Below are 15,569 nucleotides of genomic sequence, written 5' to 3' on the forward strand. Positions count from 1 at the left end.
ATTTTAATATTTTTAACATTAAAAAAGAAAAATCCCCTTTTAATGACTTCTTTTTTACAAGAAGAAACTCCTTACCAGAGGAAATCTTGACTGCAGACTTTGTCTGGAGAAAATTTGTGTCTCATAGTTGCAAGATTCTCAAAATAATGCCTTGTAACAGTAACTCTGACAGGCCTTTAACTACAAGCACAGTGGTGCTGCCAAATGCAACTAACAACATTGCTGCTTTCCTGTGGCAGTAAAATTGATGCTTCAACTGAGTCTTACAACAGGCTTTCTCTGCTAATTGCAGAAATAGATAACATGTGCCTTGAGCAGCCATTATTCATTTGACAGTAATTTTTCTTAAACTGTAAGTGGCATTTTGTTTCAATAGTGCTCAAGTGCCTGATATTCCCACAAGAAATGTTAAAACTCTTCCATTAAGGAAATCACTGGCTTGTGGATTCTGGCTTTTAGAACTTCAATTACCTGAAATGATGTGTGTTTGGCTTCTTTTAATCAAGGAGTTTCATATGCAGAGGCAAATACCAGAACCCTTTTTTTCCTCTCTCAGAATATTTCCTATCCTATTAGCATATGGTGTTATTTAGTCTGGACAAAGTATTTCAAATATAGGAAGTAAAAACATCCATGTTAATTTTTTAAACAGAGAATTTTGTCAAAAAAAGAAACGTGATACCCTGATGAAAAATGAACATAAATGCTAATATGCAGATGGGATGCTTTTTACTGAGCTGTTGGATCCCAGGAATAGCAAGACCAGCTATCTTGGCTTCTCAAGGCTTCCTTAGCAATAGGAAAGCCCTGCATGCTGTGGGGTGCTACTTCAGCTCTGAAGAAGAAGGTCAGGTTTTCTGCCCTTGATTTCCAGGCCCATGAGTTGCTAGTGCCCAAAAGAGATTTGTCAAACCAAAGTGATGTGGATCATATTTTGCATCCCCCATCCTTTCAACTCCTTTTGCTCCATCGTTTGTGTGACTTGGGCTATTACTTCACATATGTTAAGAATATGAAATTTGGATTCACTGTAGATTGCTTGCTCAACCCAGGAGAGCTTGAGTTTCTAAGCAATTAAGTGAGCAGATAGAACATTAAAAGCTTTAATGCACATTAAAATCCAGCTAACAGAGAGGCTTTTTAAATTTTGTCTCCCCAATAAAAAAAGAAGAGAACTTAATTTGAGAGACACATAGAGCTGAGTACAAACTGTCAGTGATTCTGTGAAATACTGAAGTGCTTTTCTATCAAGAGCATGAGATGCATGTAATAAAATTAATTTAAGATTAATCATAAATGACAGTTCAGTAGATTAGAAAAGAGAAAACTTGCATAAGGAAGCACTACAGGGGAATTAAAAGTTACGTAAAGAGAAAGAATTTGATACAGCAACCACTGTGTTTTCATAAAAAATATTTTTTTCGTTGATCTCCTAGCTGACTGAGAATACGTGCTTATATTAACACTGGAACCATTGCTTAAGATGTCATGGAAAAAAACTCTTATGTACAATAATTAATGTCATTAACATGAAGAATGATTACATTGTCTTCAATAGAGCTCTAGAGAGAAATTTAAATAGCTTAGATTTTGAATAGTGAAATGCTGCATTTCAGGGCTTCTTGAGAAAATGTTGTAGTTGGAAGTATAACCATAGGATTTCATGTGGCAACATCCTCTGTACGAAAGCAAGACTAATTAAATTATGATCACTTACAAGAACAACAGGTGATTGAAAATAGATTTTTTTTTTTTTTCTGCTTCATATCAAATAGAAGCTTCTTTTTGGAGTAGCTCTAGCAATGTCAGTTAATCTTTAGCATTAGAAGTTTGAAAAACTAACATGCTATGAAACCTCTGAAACAGGATTCATCCTAACATAGTATTTCTATAAAAGAAAACTAGCTGAAAGGTGAGTAACAATTCCATTGTCTGCTTGAAGTTGCCCAGATCAAATAATACATACTAGTGAATGTGGCAAGAAAGAAATATTTGTACTTCATTTAGAAAAGAAAGAGTTGCTAAACTCAAATTTGTATTGATCCATGAAAGGATGATAGGGATAAAGAGAAAGGCAGGGAAACCTCAAGAAAAAGACTACCATCTTATGCTCTTAAGTCTAAGCTTTCACCTAATTGAAGACAAAACTAGAATATGTGTCTTAGAAAACTCAATACAAGTAAGAAATTATGGGAAATTATGTTTTAAAACCTTACTTGGCAGGTAAGTATCTAGATGTGTCCTGCATCTGTTTAACTGAACCTGGCAATTGAACCTAAAGTCCTCTGTGCAATGTGCCATACAACAGGAACAGAAGGAAAGTCCTTGTCCTAGAAAACTCATAACTGGAGCATAAATAAGGGCTGCTCTAGGTTAACCGTTCAAATGTATTATGCTAGTCAGACAGAAAGATTTGTGCTGATTTAGTGTGAAATTTTACAGTGTTGGCCACCGCAATATCTGCTGGAATCAACAGCCATGAAAGACAAGAATAGCTAGTATGGGAAAGGTTAAATACCTAGAAGTAGGTCTCTTTGGCAATACATCAAGGAAAACTTTAAAATTAGCACAGCATCCACTGAATGGAAATAAACGTCTTTAAATTCATCCCCTTCTGGAAGCCATGCACCTTCCTCTGGGTGATAGAGGAAGGATCTGCATGAATTTGTAGAGACAAAAGCCCCTCCTGGACTGTTCTTTCCCTCCAGGAGGCAAAGAAAACACCAAAAGAAAAAAGCAAAGAAATGTGGAATATCCTCCCTTTACATGAAGTTCTTTGGAAATTGCAAACCATGGAATCATGAATCATGGAATTGTTAGAGTCGGAAGGGACCTCTAGAGATCATCTGGTCGAACTCTCCTGCTAAAGCAAGATTGCCTAGAGCACATCACTCAGGACTGCATCCAGACGGGTCTTGAAGATCTCCAGAGAAGGGGACTCCACAACCTCCCTGGGCAGCCTGTTCCAGGGCTCCGTCACCCTCACTGTAAAGAAGTTTTTTCTCATATTTGAGTGGAACTTCCAATGTTCCAGCTTCAGCCCGTTGCCCCTTGTCCTATTGCTGGAAACCACTGAAAAGAGTCCAGCTCCAACATCCTTCAACCCACCCTTTAGATACTTATAAACATAAATAAGGTCTCCCCTCAGCCTTCTCTTCTCCAGGCTAAAGAGCCCCAGCTCTTTGAGCCTTTCCTTGTAAGGGAAGTGCTCCAATCCCTTAATCATCTTTGTTGCCCTATGCTGGACTCTCTCCAAGTATTGCATTTGATCAGAACTATGAGCAAGACCTTTTCCTGTTTTAGAAGGAATAAAGTTGGGTTTGTTTGCTTTTTGTTTGCTTTTTTTCTAGCACTTAAAACCACATGTTTTGACAATGACTAGGACACCAAAATTTATGACGTTGGAAATGCTCTTCATTAAAGAGTCCATGTTCTTGGAAAACAGACTTTCCGTAAACCTTCAAAATCTAGCTATATCTCAACGTTTAATCAGTTGCTTGCTCCTGGCATGAAGAGTAAGAGTAGTAGGGAAAATAACCTATATGGGAACGGGATATTATTGTGCCAACAATATATTCATGGCATTTGCTTGTATGAAATCTCTGAAGGACATTGTGTTCATCATATCTTTATAATTTGACTCTGATGCTGATGGTGGGAGTGCAGGCAGTCTGGGATGGTGGACAAAGAAAATCAGTTTATCACATAATGAGTGAATGCTGTTATAAATGCTGAAATATTGGGTAAAAACATGTTACAATCTGGTTGTGTTTTGCAGGCCTCCCAGGCTTTCCTGAGACTACTTAGTTGCTTTGAGGGAAGCAGTCAAAGCAGCATACAATTTTCATAGCTCCATAACATTTAAAAATAATATAGCCATTTAGCTGTTAAGCCTTGTCAATCCTGATGAAGTTCTAGATGGACTAAAAAAGAAAAAGCTTAATCCAAGTTATATGACAGCAGAATAGAGATATAATATTGATCTTGCATGTCATTGCAAACACTGTGTGTGACTCACCTACTATGTGCTTTTGTTCTCCATCTGAGAGGGATTAGCAAGGATAGATACACTGATAAAGTGGTGATCAAATATTGTGACAATCCTATGACATGTTGTCTAACATAGAATAATGGAATGTTCAAAATGTAACATGGAGATGATTTTGAAAACGTGTATTTACAGATACTAAATACTGTATAGTTCCATGAAAATGTCAGATTCATGATCAAAACCACTCTGAGATCAAAAACAAAGGAAAGGTTGCAAATAGTTAGGAAAGGATTAAGCAAAACAGAGGACTTCATTTTGCCAGCTCTCTCTTTAATAATGTCCTTAGTTCTGATCTCCTCATCTGAAAAACGAAGAAATAATGGAAGATATAGTAGAAGTGGGGAAACTTCAGAAAGGGAAAACAAGGAGGATCAAAGGTACCAAGCAGCTTCTGTGTTGGGTCTACCCCAGTAAACTAGGACTCTCCAACTGGGATTAGAAGGATGTCAGGAGGCAGGTCCACAAATCATCATGGTATGGAGGAAGTGAATTGATTTTCTCACCATCTCCAGGACATGCTAGTAGGAGGCTAGTTCAAAACAACTCGAGAAAGTGTCTACTAATCAAACAGATAGCACGCTGTGCTCTCTGCAAAAGTTTGTTGTGCTGGCTTAAAGTTCACACGAAGAAATGAAAAGGCAGACTGGACAAGTTCTTGGAAGAGAAATCCATTTAGAGACTTGGGATCCACATATGGTTGCAAGATATATGTACTCCTAATGACTCAGACTGTTCTTTGTGCTGAGTATTGTTGAAGTTCAAAGCAAGTTGCATTAGGAAGAAGAATCACACGGTTTGCCCTTTGTTGTTCTCTTTAAGCCACTTGCTCAGAGATGCAGCTGGAGGCAGGAAACTGGGCAATATGCATTTTTGGACTGACATAGTACAGCTGTTGTGTTATAAAACTATTCTTAAAATACTACATATTAAATAACAACTGCATCATGTGACTGAAAAGAGGCAATACCATGTTACATATCTAAAATTAACTTTGAAAAATTCAGTGCCTTGCTTCAGTACTATTGATTCCTTCTTATGTTTGTATTTCACTAGTTCAGGAAAGCAAATCCTAACATTAGCCATCAAATACTGCTATAGGACCACAGGCCAAACAGCAATATTAGGAAAATATTTATGTGACATCAGAGAGGAGAACAAATTATTGTTGTATATGACTGAACTTTTCTTTTTCTTTTTTTTTTTTGTAAGCTGGTGAACAATGATAAAGTTAAGCATGTTACTAAAGTTTTCCTTCCTTATTATAAAAGTGCAGCAACTGGAAAAATCAAGTGGATGCTCATAAATGAGTGCTTAATTTTGATTGACAAATGGAACACTCTCATCAATACATTCTCCCTTAGTGGAACCTAAGAATCCACATAATTATTTCACTCAGCTCCATAATGGCATTTTCTATAATTAACATACTAATGATTTTTTATTCTCTTCTATTTTTTCTATGAGTTCTTATTTTTAAATCAATATTTTAAAAAATGAGAAAATTTGTAGCATCGTTAAGTGCTGTAGTATTGACACATATATATTGCATTTCCAGCTATATTCTCCTTGGGATTTTTATTGCAGTATTCTGATATACTTCCTTTTTGGAAACTGTAGAATGAGGTTAACATGTTTTTGGTTGGTGTGTGTTCACAAACACGTAAAACTTTTCTTATGCCTAATGTGCTGTTACCTTTTGTTACTGCATATGAAACAGAAGTAGCTTTAACTTCTAAGTCACATCTTTCAGATGCCCTGTGCACTAAAAGCATATGCTGACATTAATTTTGATGGAATGTGACTTCTTCTATTATTCTTAGCAAGGCAGCTCCCACCTGCACTTTTCCTGAAAGGCATCAGCATGTGCACATTAAAGTTTTACATTGCTTTAGTTCCCCTCTACACAGGTAGCCACTTTCCAAGTGGAGGTTAAGAATCTGTTTATGTATAATGTTGAATTCATTCCTCTGATTTATCCCCTTGGCCCCTAAAGTGAGAAAACATTCATTTTTAATGCAAGGAACCAGAGAATGGAACATGGTAAGGGTTTTTTTTCATGTGAACTTTGAGTGAAAAAAAAAAAAAGAACAAATAAGTCTGTGTTATTCTGCCTTCAGATTTCTATCCTTCCATTTTGAATCACTAAAAGTTAAAGAAGACTAATATTTACAATTCATTCTCTCTTATGTCTAAACCAGGGAAATTTCCCCCCTTCAGTAATGTTTCTCTAGCACATCAGTTTATGTATATTGATTTGTACCAGTAGAACAACACTGAAATTTCTCATATGCCAGACTCCTAGATATTTTTCCCCCCTCAACACACAGATAGCAGACTACATCCAGGCACCAGCAATGAATCTGATATTACAGTAATCTAATATAGCTAAAATATAATTCCTAGGGGAAGTTCACACTATGTGAAGTATTGGACACTGCCAGATATTCATCATTTCTACTCCAGAGATCAAGATCAAAAACTGTGTGTGGGATCTCACCTCCTGTTCTTTGTTATATAACTTATTCTTTCATTGCAAGATAGGTGGAAAGCATGGTTTCATTTCTGCAGTATCTGCAGAGGGAAATCATAATTTAATCAGGCTACAACACAGAAGTCAAAGTAATCAGAATGTTCTTTTGTTATTAAAATTATGGCATTTGATCATATATTTTGTTCAGGAGTTGGTCAGTAAGACCAATTGTGCACCTAGAATCTTATCATATTTTTCTCATTAATGTATTTAATTTAAATGAATATTAAAAACTTAACTGACACACTAAATCAGGCACAACTTGTATGGTGTAATATTATATGAAATTAAAGTACCTCATAAAATTTGTTTTGTTATATCATCCTTCCCTGGGTTAATTTTTCTCACCTAATTGAGATGAGATGCCCCATTGTCTTCCACCCAGTTGCTATTTGAGTAAATGGAAATATGGTTTGATTTAACATTAAAACAGAAATGCCAGGAACTGAAATGAAGCAATTTCAGAACAATTAGTGCCACATCGTGAAACCTGAAACCTAAGAAATTATATGATTAGACATACTGAGTCAGAGCAATCAACAAGCTGGCTCAGTTTATGCTTAGACTAAAATTATTATTACATGCTGATGAACAATTTATCATACTAGCAGATGAAGGACTTTTATAGAATTTTAGCATTTGAGTACATTAAGATCATAAGCTTTCTTATGTAAGAGATAGTTGAGATTTTAAAAAGAGTTTCTGTTAAGTAACTGTCCTCCAAACACCTGCTATTTAATGAGGCACATACCATCAAGCTGTAATTTATATTCTTAAAGGATGAAGGGGTTCTGGATTCTTCAATTAGCAAGTTATCAAAATGCAAAGTATTAGCTTTATAAGCAATTTGTGTTGCAATGAGCAGATGTAACACAGATGTGGGCTTTCTGCACACCACTTTAGGAACGATCACCTTAATGGTTTCAAAGTCCTTTTGTAACATTGTTGGAAAACTATTATTATCTTTCTCTTCCATCTATCTATCATTATCTTCCTCTTTAGTGAATGTCATTTAAATCTCACTGAGCTGCGCCCTGTTTTCAGAGCTGATTTATGATTGTACTCAAACAAACCAATCAGCAACTCAGAGGCCAATGCTTATTAGAGCTCTCACTGAAAGATCAGCAGAGCCACCCCTGCTAGTGAACAAAAGAGTTATCTGCAGGGACTCCCCAGTAATGTTTCAAGTTAGGGAAATTGTCCTTATTATAATGCTATAGGAACTGTAGTTAATACCTGTATTATGCCCTGAAATTTGTTATGTATGCTTGGATTGTCACCCCATGGCATCATCCCTATCTTTGTGTGGGAGGAGGTGAAACATGGCAAATATCAAATGAGTGATCTTTTGTTAAACTTCATTAAAATTAGAAGGTACTTTGTTTTGTGCAGATGACAGACAGAGCTTTGAAGTAGATTTCTCTGCCCATTTTCACTCTGGACTTACTAATAAACAACTTTCCCCAGTCAATGTGTGTGTATGTAACCTTCTCTTAAACTGAAAGAATTTTCTTGCTTTTTCCGAGTGCTTTCTGGGTCAAGGTCTTAGTGCCTTGCTGTAAGTCTTCTTTCTGATCAGGGGCAGGTAACTGTACAGATCAGTGAAAACATGCCCAATAAAAGAAAAAGAAAGGGTTTGGGGACTCTCAGCAGTAGTAGCCTTTCAAAGAAAGTTGCTGGTATCAAAAGAAAAAAAGAATTAAAATAATTAATAACAAGAAGCAGGAAAAGTATGTAATAAAAATACAGTGAAAAATTCTTCCACGAGTGACACTTTAAATAAGGGAGAAGTCAGAGAAATGTACCTAAGGCAAATATCAGGAAAACAAATGAGGAGAAAACAGCCATATACCAACACCAATATCTTTCATTGATGTTAGGAGATGCAATCTTACGAGTACAGTATGAAAGTCAATAATTGTCTGTTATTTTGAGGTGATATATAGCTAGCATTCAGATACGCAAATGCTCATTTTGGTCAATCTGAAAATAAGTTTGCAAAGTAAAACTGTGGTTGTGGGATTTTTAGTGCTGTAAGAAGTTTCCAGATGAATTTTAACTTATGCAATACTCTTACTTTGCAATTGTGCCCTCATTTGCCCTCAGTTCTTGAATAGTTTGGGAACTTTGAAATGTTAACTTTTGCCTTTAGCTCTCAATTTTTCAGTGATAATAAGAAAGGGAAGAAAACTTGTTGGTCTGCTAATATAAAACCCACAAAAAGTGAAGGAACTAGTGGTATTTTATTTTATCATTTTTATGGAATAAATACACCAATCAAACAAGAATTTTATTACCTGGCTAACACACAAAGATGTGAAAAATCTTAGTTTGACACTAACAGCAATGATGAAATTCTGGTCTAGGACTAGATTCACACAGTGGATCCCACCTGCTACAGGTGCTATAGATAGACCATGTCTCAGTAATGTTCACTTCACTTTCCTTTTTGTCAGTAAAACACAATGCTGTATTGTGAGAGAAAACTGCCCTGTTACTGTACAGCCTCCAACATGGATATGCCATACTGGAGTTATATGCCTAGATGGGAGTCTAGGCATCCTCAGCAAGGGATGTATGAGCTCTGAAGTCAACTAAAGAATGGAGATGCAATGTGGTGAAATCTACAGCATTAACTCCAGATGACCCTTCAAGCACCGAAGGCATTGTACTCAAAGAGATGGAAATGGAAATAGTACCAGTTTTCTACATCAGCACTGGAAAATTGTTTAATCATCTGCCTAATCCTTAAAATGAATCATTGAATCATGGCATCATCAAATCATAGAATAGTTTGGGCTGGTAGGGACGTTTAAAGGTCATCTAGTCCAACACCCCCTGCAATGAGTAGGGTCATCTTCAACTACATCAGGCTGCTCAGAGCCCCATCCAACCTAACCATGAGTGTTTCCAGGGATGGGGCATCTAACACCTCTCTGGGCAACCTGTGCCAGTGTTTCACCACTCTCATTGTAAAAAAATTATTTTTTATATCTAGCCCAAATATACGCTCTTTCAGTTTAAAATCATTACCTCTTGTGTTATCACAACAGGCCCTGCTAAAAAGTTTGTCCCCATCTTTCTTATAAGCCTTCTTTAAGTACTAAAAGACTGCAATAGGATATCCCCAAAGTCTTTTCTTCTCCAGATTGAACAGCTCCAACTGTCTCAACTTGTCCCCATAGGGTAGGTGTTCCATCCCTCAGATCATTTTTGTGGCCCTCCTTTAGACCCGCTCCAACAGGTCTTTCCTGTGCTGAGGGCTCCAGATCTGGAAGCAATATTTGAAGTTGGGTCTCACCAGAGTGGAGTAGAGGGGCAGAATCACCTCTCTTAACCTGCTTATTTTGATGCAGACCAAGATGTGGTTGGCTTTCTGGATTGCAAGTGCACGTTGCCAGCTCATGTTGAGCTTCTCATCCACCAAGACCCACAAGTCCTTCTCCACAGGGCTGCTCTCAATCCCTTCATGTACCATCCTGTACTGACACTGAGTGTTGCCCTGACTCAGGTGCAGGATCTTGCATTTGGCCTTGTTGAACTTCATGAGGTTCACATGCACCCACTTCTTGAGCTTGTCCAGGTCCATCTGAATGGCAAACCTGTCCCTCAATTCAGCTTGTTGTCATCTGCAAATTTGCTGAGGGTGCACCCGATCCAACTGTCTGTGTCATTGACGAAGATATTGAACTGTACTGGTCCCAGTATAAAGCCCTGAGGGACACCACTTGTCACCAATCTCCATCTGGATATGGAGCTGTTGACCACTGTCCTCCAGATGCAACCAAACCTGCTTATTTTGATGCAGACCAAGATGTGGTTGGCTTTCTGGATTGCAAGTGCACGTTGCCAGCTCATGTTGAGCTTCTCATCCACCAAGACCCACAAGTCCTTCTCCACAGGGCTGCTCTCAATCCCTTCATGTACCATCCTGTACTGACACTGAGTGTTGCCCTGACTCAGGTGCAGGATCTTGCATTTGGCCTTGTTGAACTTCATGAGGTTCACATGCACCCACTTCTTGAGCTTGTCCAGGTCCATCTGAATGGCAAACCTGTCCCTCAATTCAGCTTGTTGTCATCTGCAAATTTGCTGAGGGTGCACCCGATCCAACTGTCTGTGTCATTGACGAAGATATTGAACTGTACTGGTCCCAGTATAAAGCCCTGAGGGACACCACTTGTCACCAATCTCCATCTGGATATGGAGCTGTTGACCACTGTCCTCCAGATGCAACCATCCAGCCAATTCCTTATCCACTGAACAGTCCAACCATCAGATCCATATCTTTCCAATTTAGAGAAAAAGATGTTGCTGGGACCATGTCAAATGCCTTGCAGGAGCCCAAATAGATGACATTCATAGCTCTTCCCTTGTCCCCGATGTAGTTACTACATCATAGAAAGCCACTGGGTTGGTCAGGCAGGACTTGCCCTTGGTGAAGCCATCCTGTCTGCCTCAAATCACCTTCCTGTCCTCCATGTGCCTTAGCATAGCTTCTAGGAGGAACTGTTCCATGATCTACCCAGATACAGAGGTGAGGCTGACAGGCCGGTAGTTCCCAGGCTCCACTTTCCTACTCTTTTCAGAAATGGGTGCAATGTTTCTGGTCTCCAGGGACTTCACCCGACTGCAAAGACTCTTCAAATATCCTGGAAAATGGCTTGGCAGCTACATTGGCCAATTACCACAGGACTCCGGGATGCATCTTGTCAGATCCCATAGACTTCTGTTTGTTCATGTTCCTCAGGTGGTCACAAACCTGCTTTTCTCTTACAGTGGGAGGGACTTTGCTATCCCAGCCCCTGCCTTGAGGTCCATCCACAGAAGACATGTGGGGAGAGAGGTTGCCAGTCCGATGTAGTTACTACATCATAGAAAGCCACTGGGTTGGTCAGGCAGGACTTGCCCTTGGTGAAGCCATCCTGTCTGCCTCAAATCACCTTCCTGTCCTCCATGTGCCTTAGCATAGCTTCTAGGAGGAACTGTTCCATGATCTACCCAGATACAGAGGTGAGGCTGACAGGCCGGTAGTTCCCAGGCTCCACTTTCCTACTCTTTTCAGAAATGGGTGCAATGTTTCTGGTCTCCAGGGACTTCACCCGACTGCAAAGACTCTTCAAATATCCTGGAAAATGGCTTGGCAGCTACATTGGCCAATTACCACAGGACTCCGGGATGCATCTTGTCAGATCCCATAGACTTCTGTTTGTTCATGTTCCTCAGGTGGTCACAAACCTGCTTTTCTCTTACAGTGGGAGGGACTTTGCTATCCCAGCCCCTGCCTTGAGGTCCATCCACAGAAGACATGTGGGGAGAGAGGTTGCCAGTGAAGATTGGGGCAAAAGAGATATTAAGTATGTCAGTCTTCTCCTAATGAGTTAATGTTTTGTTAGAGTTTTGCTAGTCATGTTCATCAGGAGATGATGTTCTTTGATCTTCCTTTTCTGGCTGACACACCTGTAGAAGCCCTTATTATTCTTTGTGTCCCTTGTCATGTTCAACTCCAGCCACACTTTGACCTTCCTGACCCCATCCCTACACAACTGGGCAGCATTCCTATACTCTTCACAGGATACCTCTCTCTGCTTATATTGCCAATGCATTTCCTGCTTGCACTTTATTTGGCCACTAGGTCTTGGCTCTGACATACTGCTCTCTTTCCTTACTTTTCATCCATGAATAGATGAATAATATCAGTTTCATGAATGCCTGAATGCTTGGGTGACGGGAATTACTTTACTACTCTTTTTTTTTCTTTTTTTTTTTTTTTTCACTAGTGCTGAAACATCGGAACTGAAGGGAAAACAGAGTTCAAAACATTCCTTTTAAGAACATTTCCTTCTCTCATAGAGTCAAATAACTTTAAAAATCCTGTATGCTACCATTGACCAAAGCACTTTGTAAATGGATTTCTAAGAAATGCCTTCTCTCTCATTTTCAGATCACAGCTGAAGTAATTACGTCTCTTCTGTTTCAAGATTAAAATGTATAAAATTGTGATATAGCTATGCGTTTTTAATATATGCTTGAGCTGATGTGGGACATGAGGACAAAGCAGAGCAAAAATACCAAGATGAATAGGGATTCTTACTACATTATGTCAGAGAAATTTGTTTCTTGAATGTCTTTTTTTTTTTTTCAAGGGCCTATTTTAAAGGTTGCAGAAGCTGGAAAATGATGGCCATGGATCCTTATTTCCAGATGTATACAGTGGATGCTGAGAAGGGTATAGCCTAGAACTGCTGTTTCTGAGCCAGGCAGCAAAGCCTTAGAAGACTTTGGTAGTTTGCCACAGTGATTCCAAAAATCCACATAGCAGCTACTAAGAATTTAGCCTGTTTTCACTATCTTGATATCAAGATATTGCTCCACTTAAAGTGCGTGATATGTTGTGAGCTTTCTTGTGTATGCTTCACACACATTCTCTGTAATGTGACTGTGGAAATGTTATTGCCTATTGATTATAATGTGGTTTCCATATAAAAAGAGAACAAGAATGAGATGGGGAAAGGAAAACTAATGAGAAACAGAAAATATTTTATTTTTGCAGTGTGTAAACCAGTATGATTTTAAGCAAATCACAAGTCATCTTCCTGAAGGTGACTTTCTCATTGCATGTATATATTGCAGAAAAGTTAATAAAGCTTTTTCATCACAGACATGGCCTCCGAAATATTCATCCACATCTGACTTGCAAATATAAATTCATTTTCCTTCCTCAGAATTTTTAAATGGGTAAGTAGTTGCAATGCTGTTTGTTAGAGACCAGGGGAGAAAGTCTGCTGTAGTGACAGTAGCATTGTAGAGGGAACCCAGGTGTTTCCTTGCGGTGTTCTCTTTTGGCTCTGTCTCTTTTTGCTCCGGCTTGGAATAAATCACCTAGTATGAAATTGGTAACCCAATGTTCAGCACCATAATTTACTTTACTCTTATCATGACAAAAGGGTTCATTTTGAAAGTAACTAACTTTGTGCTACATGTTGTGGTGTGTATATTCTTAAACCTTTCTAAAGCAGTTCAATGTTTTTAGGTAACGATACCTGCTTATCTGCCCTGACAGTCAAAGGTCAGTGGCATAATGCTTGTGAAACATGGAGAGTATTCATAATTTAATGTTATTATTTTGGCTTTTCATAAAATGAAAGAAAACCAAGATACAAAACAGTCCCTTTAAAAGTGATTTTTTTATTTATTTTTAGATATATACTTTGAATCATTCAGGGACAAGATGTTTAATCAAAGCTGCAGTGCCAGCTTAAGTAAATCATTTGTTTGTGTGCTTGACTTCAGTAACTGAGACCACTTAATGAACTCAATGATAAACACCTTCTCACCATGGGGGATCATCCCTGCTCACAAAAAACTTAGGCTGAAATAGCACTAGCTCAAGGCTGGGAGTGCACAGGAGGAGATAGGTCAGAATCTACACCACATAAGATGAACGTGTATGTGTATTTATATATGAATATACATGGTGTGGTTCTGTGATTTCAGAATCTATTCTCATGGGCAGGACCAAGTCAAATATTTCTTTCTGTCCTTGGTGCTGAGGGTAAGCCTCCTGCCATGACTGCCTTAATGAATTAAAAGTATGATAGACTAAAAAAAAAGTGACACTTGTACCAACAGAAAGAACTATGGCTATCTAACTAAGGTATCTGACCTTGAAAAAACCTGTTCTGTACATATTGTACAAAACAGCTGAAAGCATCAAAAGTTAGATCACAGGGTGCAGAACAGCAAGTCAGCAAAAGAATGTTACACAGGGGTCCTAAGTATTGTGTGCAGGATAGCAAGTACTGCTTTCTTGCAGCCACTTAGTGCATATGCTTCTGCACGCTGCAGTAGTAAAGAGGTAAAATGGTTTATTATGTGGAGCATGAAAACATCCTGAAATGCAGAGGTCCTGGGAAAGATATTTCAGGGTTTGTCTCTACTTCATTTTTTGAAAAGTGCTCATGTTAAAAAAAAAAAAAAAGAAGTAGATATTCTTCTGGAAGTTATATTCCCAAGAAACAAATTATACTAATTTGGATGTGTCATCTTTTAATATCCAGCTATCCTTTTATTTTTAAGAAATATGAACCAAGTCATCTCTCGTTGTTTTCTGTATTCTGTGTATGTAATGGTGGTTTCCCCTTTCTTTACCTAGGTAGCCAGGTACTATGAAGCATCAGCATTAATCTTTTGTTTGTTTGTTTGTTTGTTTTTTATTTGGTTGTGTTTTTTTAACATGAGTTTGGGCAAGCTGGGTAATTATTTATCCTGTTAAGTATCTCTTGCTGTTTTGGGTTTTTTTTTGCTGTAATATGTTGGAAATGAAAATGATGCGTAACTGTTTAATTGAAGTCTCTTGAATTCCTATTAATGCTGCAAATTGTTCAACTCAGTGTGGCAATTTTAAATACGTATGCGTTGCTGTGTTCTTTATGTTATAGCTTTAATGTGGTTTAGTATTTGTGACAATTGAGGGTGGAGTTGTCTGGCAGCCTGAAAGATGCAAAGTTAAAATGAATCTGTTATGACTAAAAGGAGTGACTGGATTACTAAAAGGTTAACAATGCCTAAAAGGCTTCATAAAAAAGATTCTTTAAACTTTTGACTCTTGTAGTCTTACGAAAGTTAAAGCTAAACTGTAATTTTGAAAGAAGGTATGTCTTTGCTAATCATGAATATACTTTCTGACAGCAATGCTCATTTGACAAACTGAAGTTGCTGGCCCTAGATACTTGATAATTTTATGTATAAGGAAAAGTAGCTTATGATTACATGACCAAATTAGGTGATCACATGCACATAAATTATTAGTTACCTGGGTTTGACCCCAGATTTTTGAAAAAACAGGGAAACTTATAAACTGTTTTGACTAAGACCCTGAAGAAGAAATTCAGAGTTAATATAAACCTATGTATAGAGCCACATATGCCTCAGCATAAAAATATAGGTCAATACTTGCAAACTGTCTTTGAGGTAATGATTTCAACA

This window comes from Calidris pugnax, unplaced genomic scaffold, assembly GCF_001431845.1.
Source record: "Calidris pugnax isolate Ruff unplaced genomic scaffold, ASM143184v1 scaffold209, whole genome shotgun sequence".
Classification (NCBI taxonomy): Eukaryota; Metazoa; Chordata; class Aves; order Charadriiformes; family Scolopacidae; genus Calidris; species Calidris pugnax.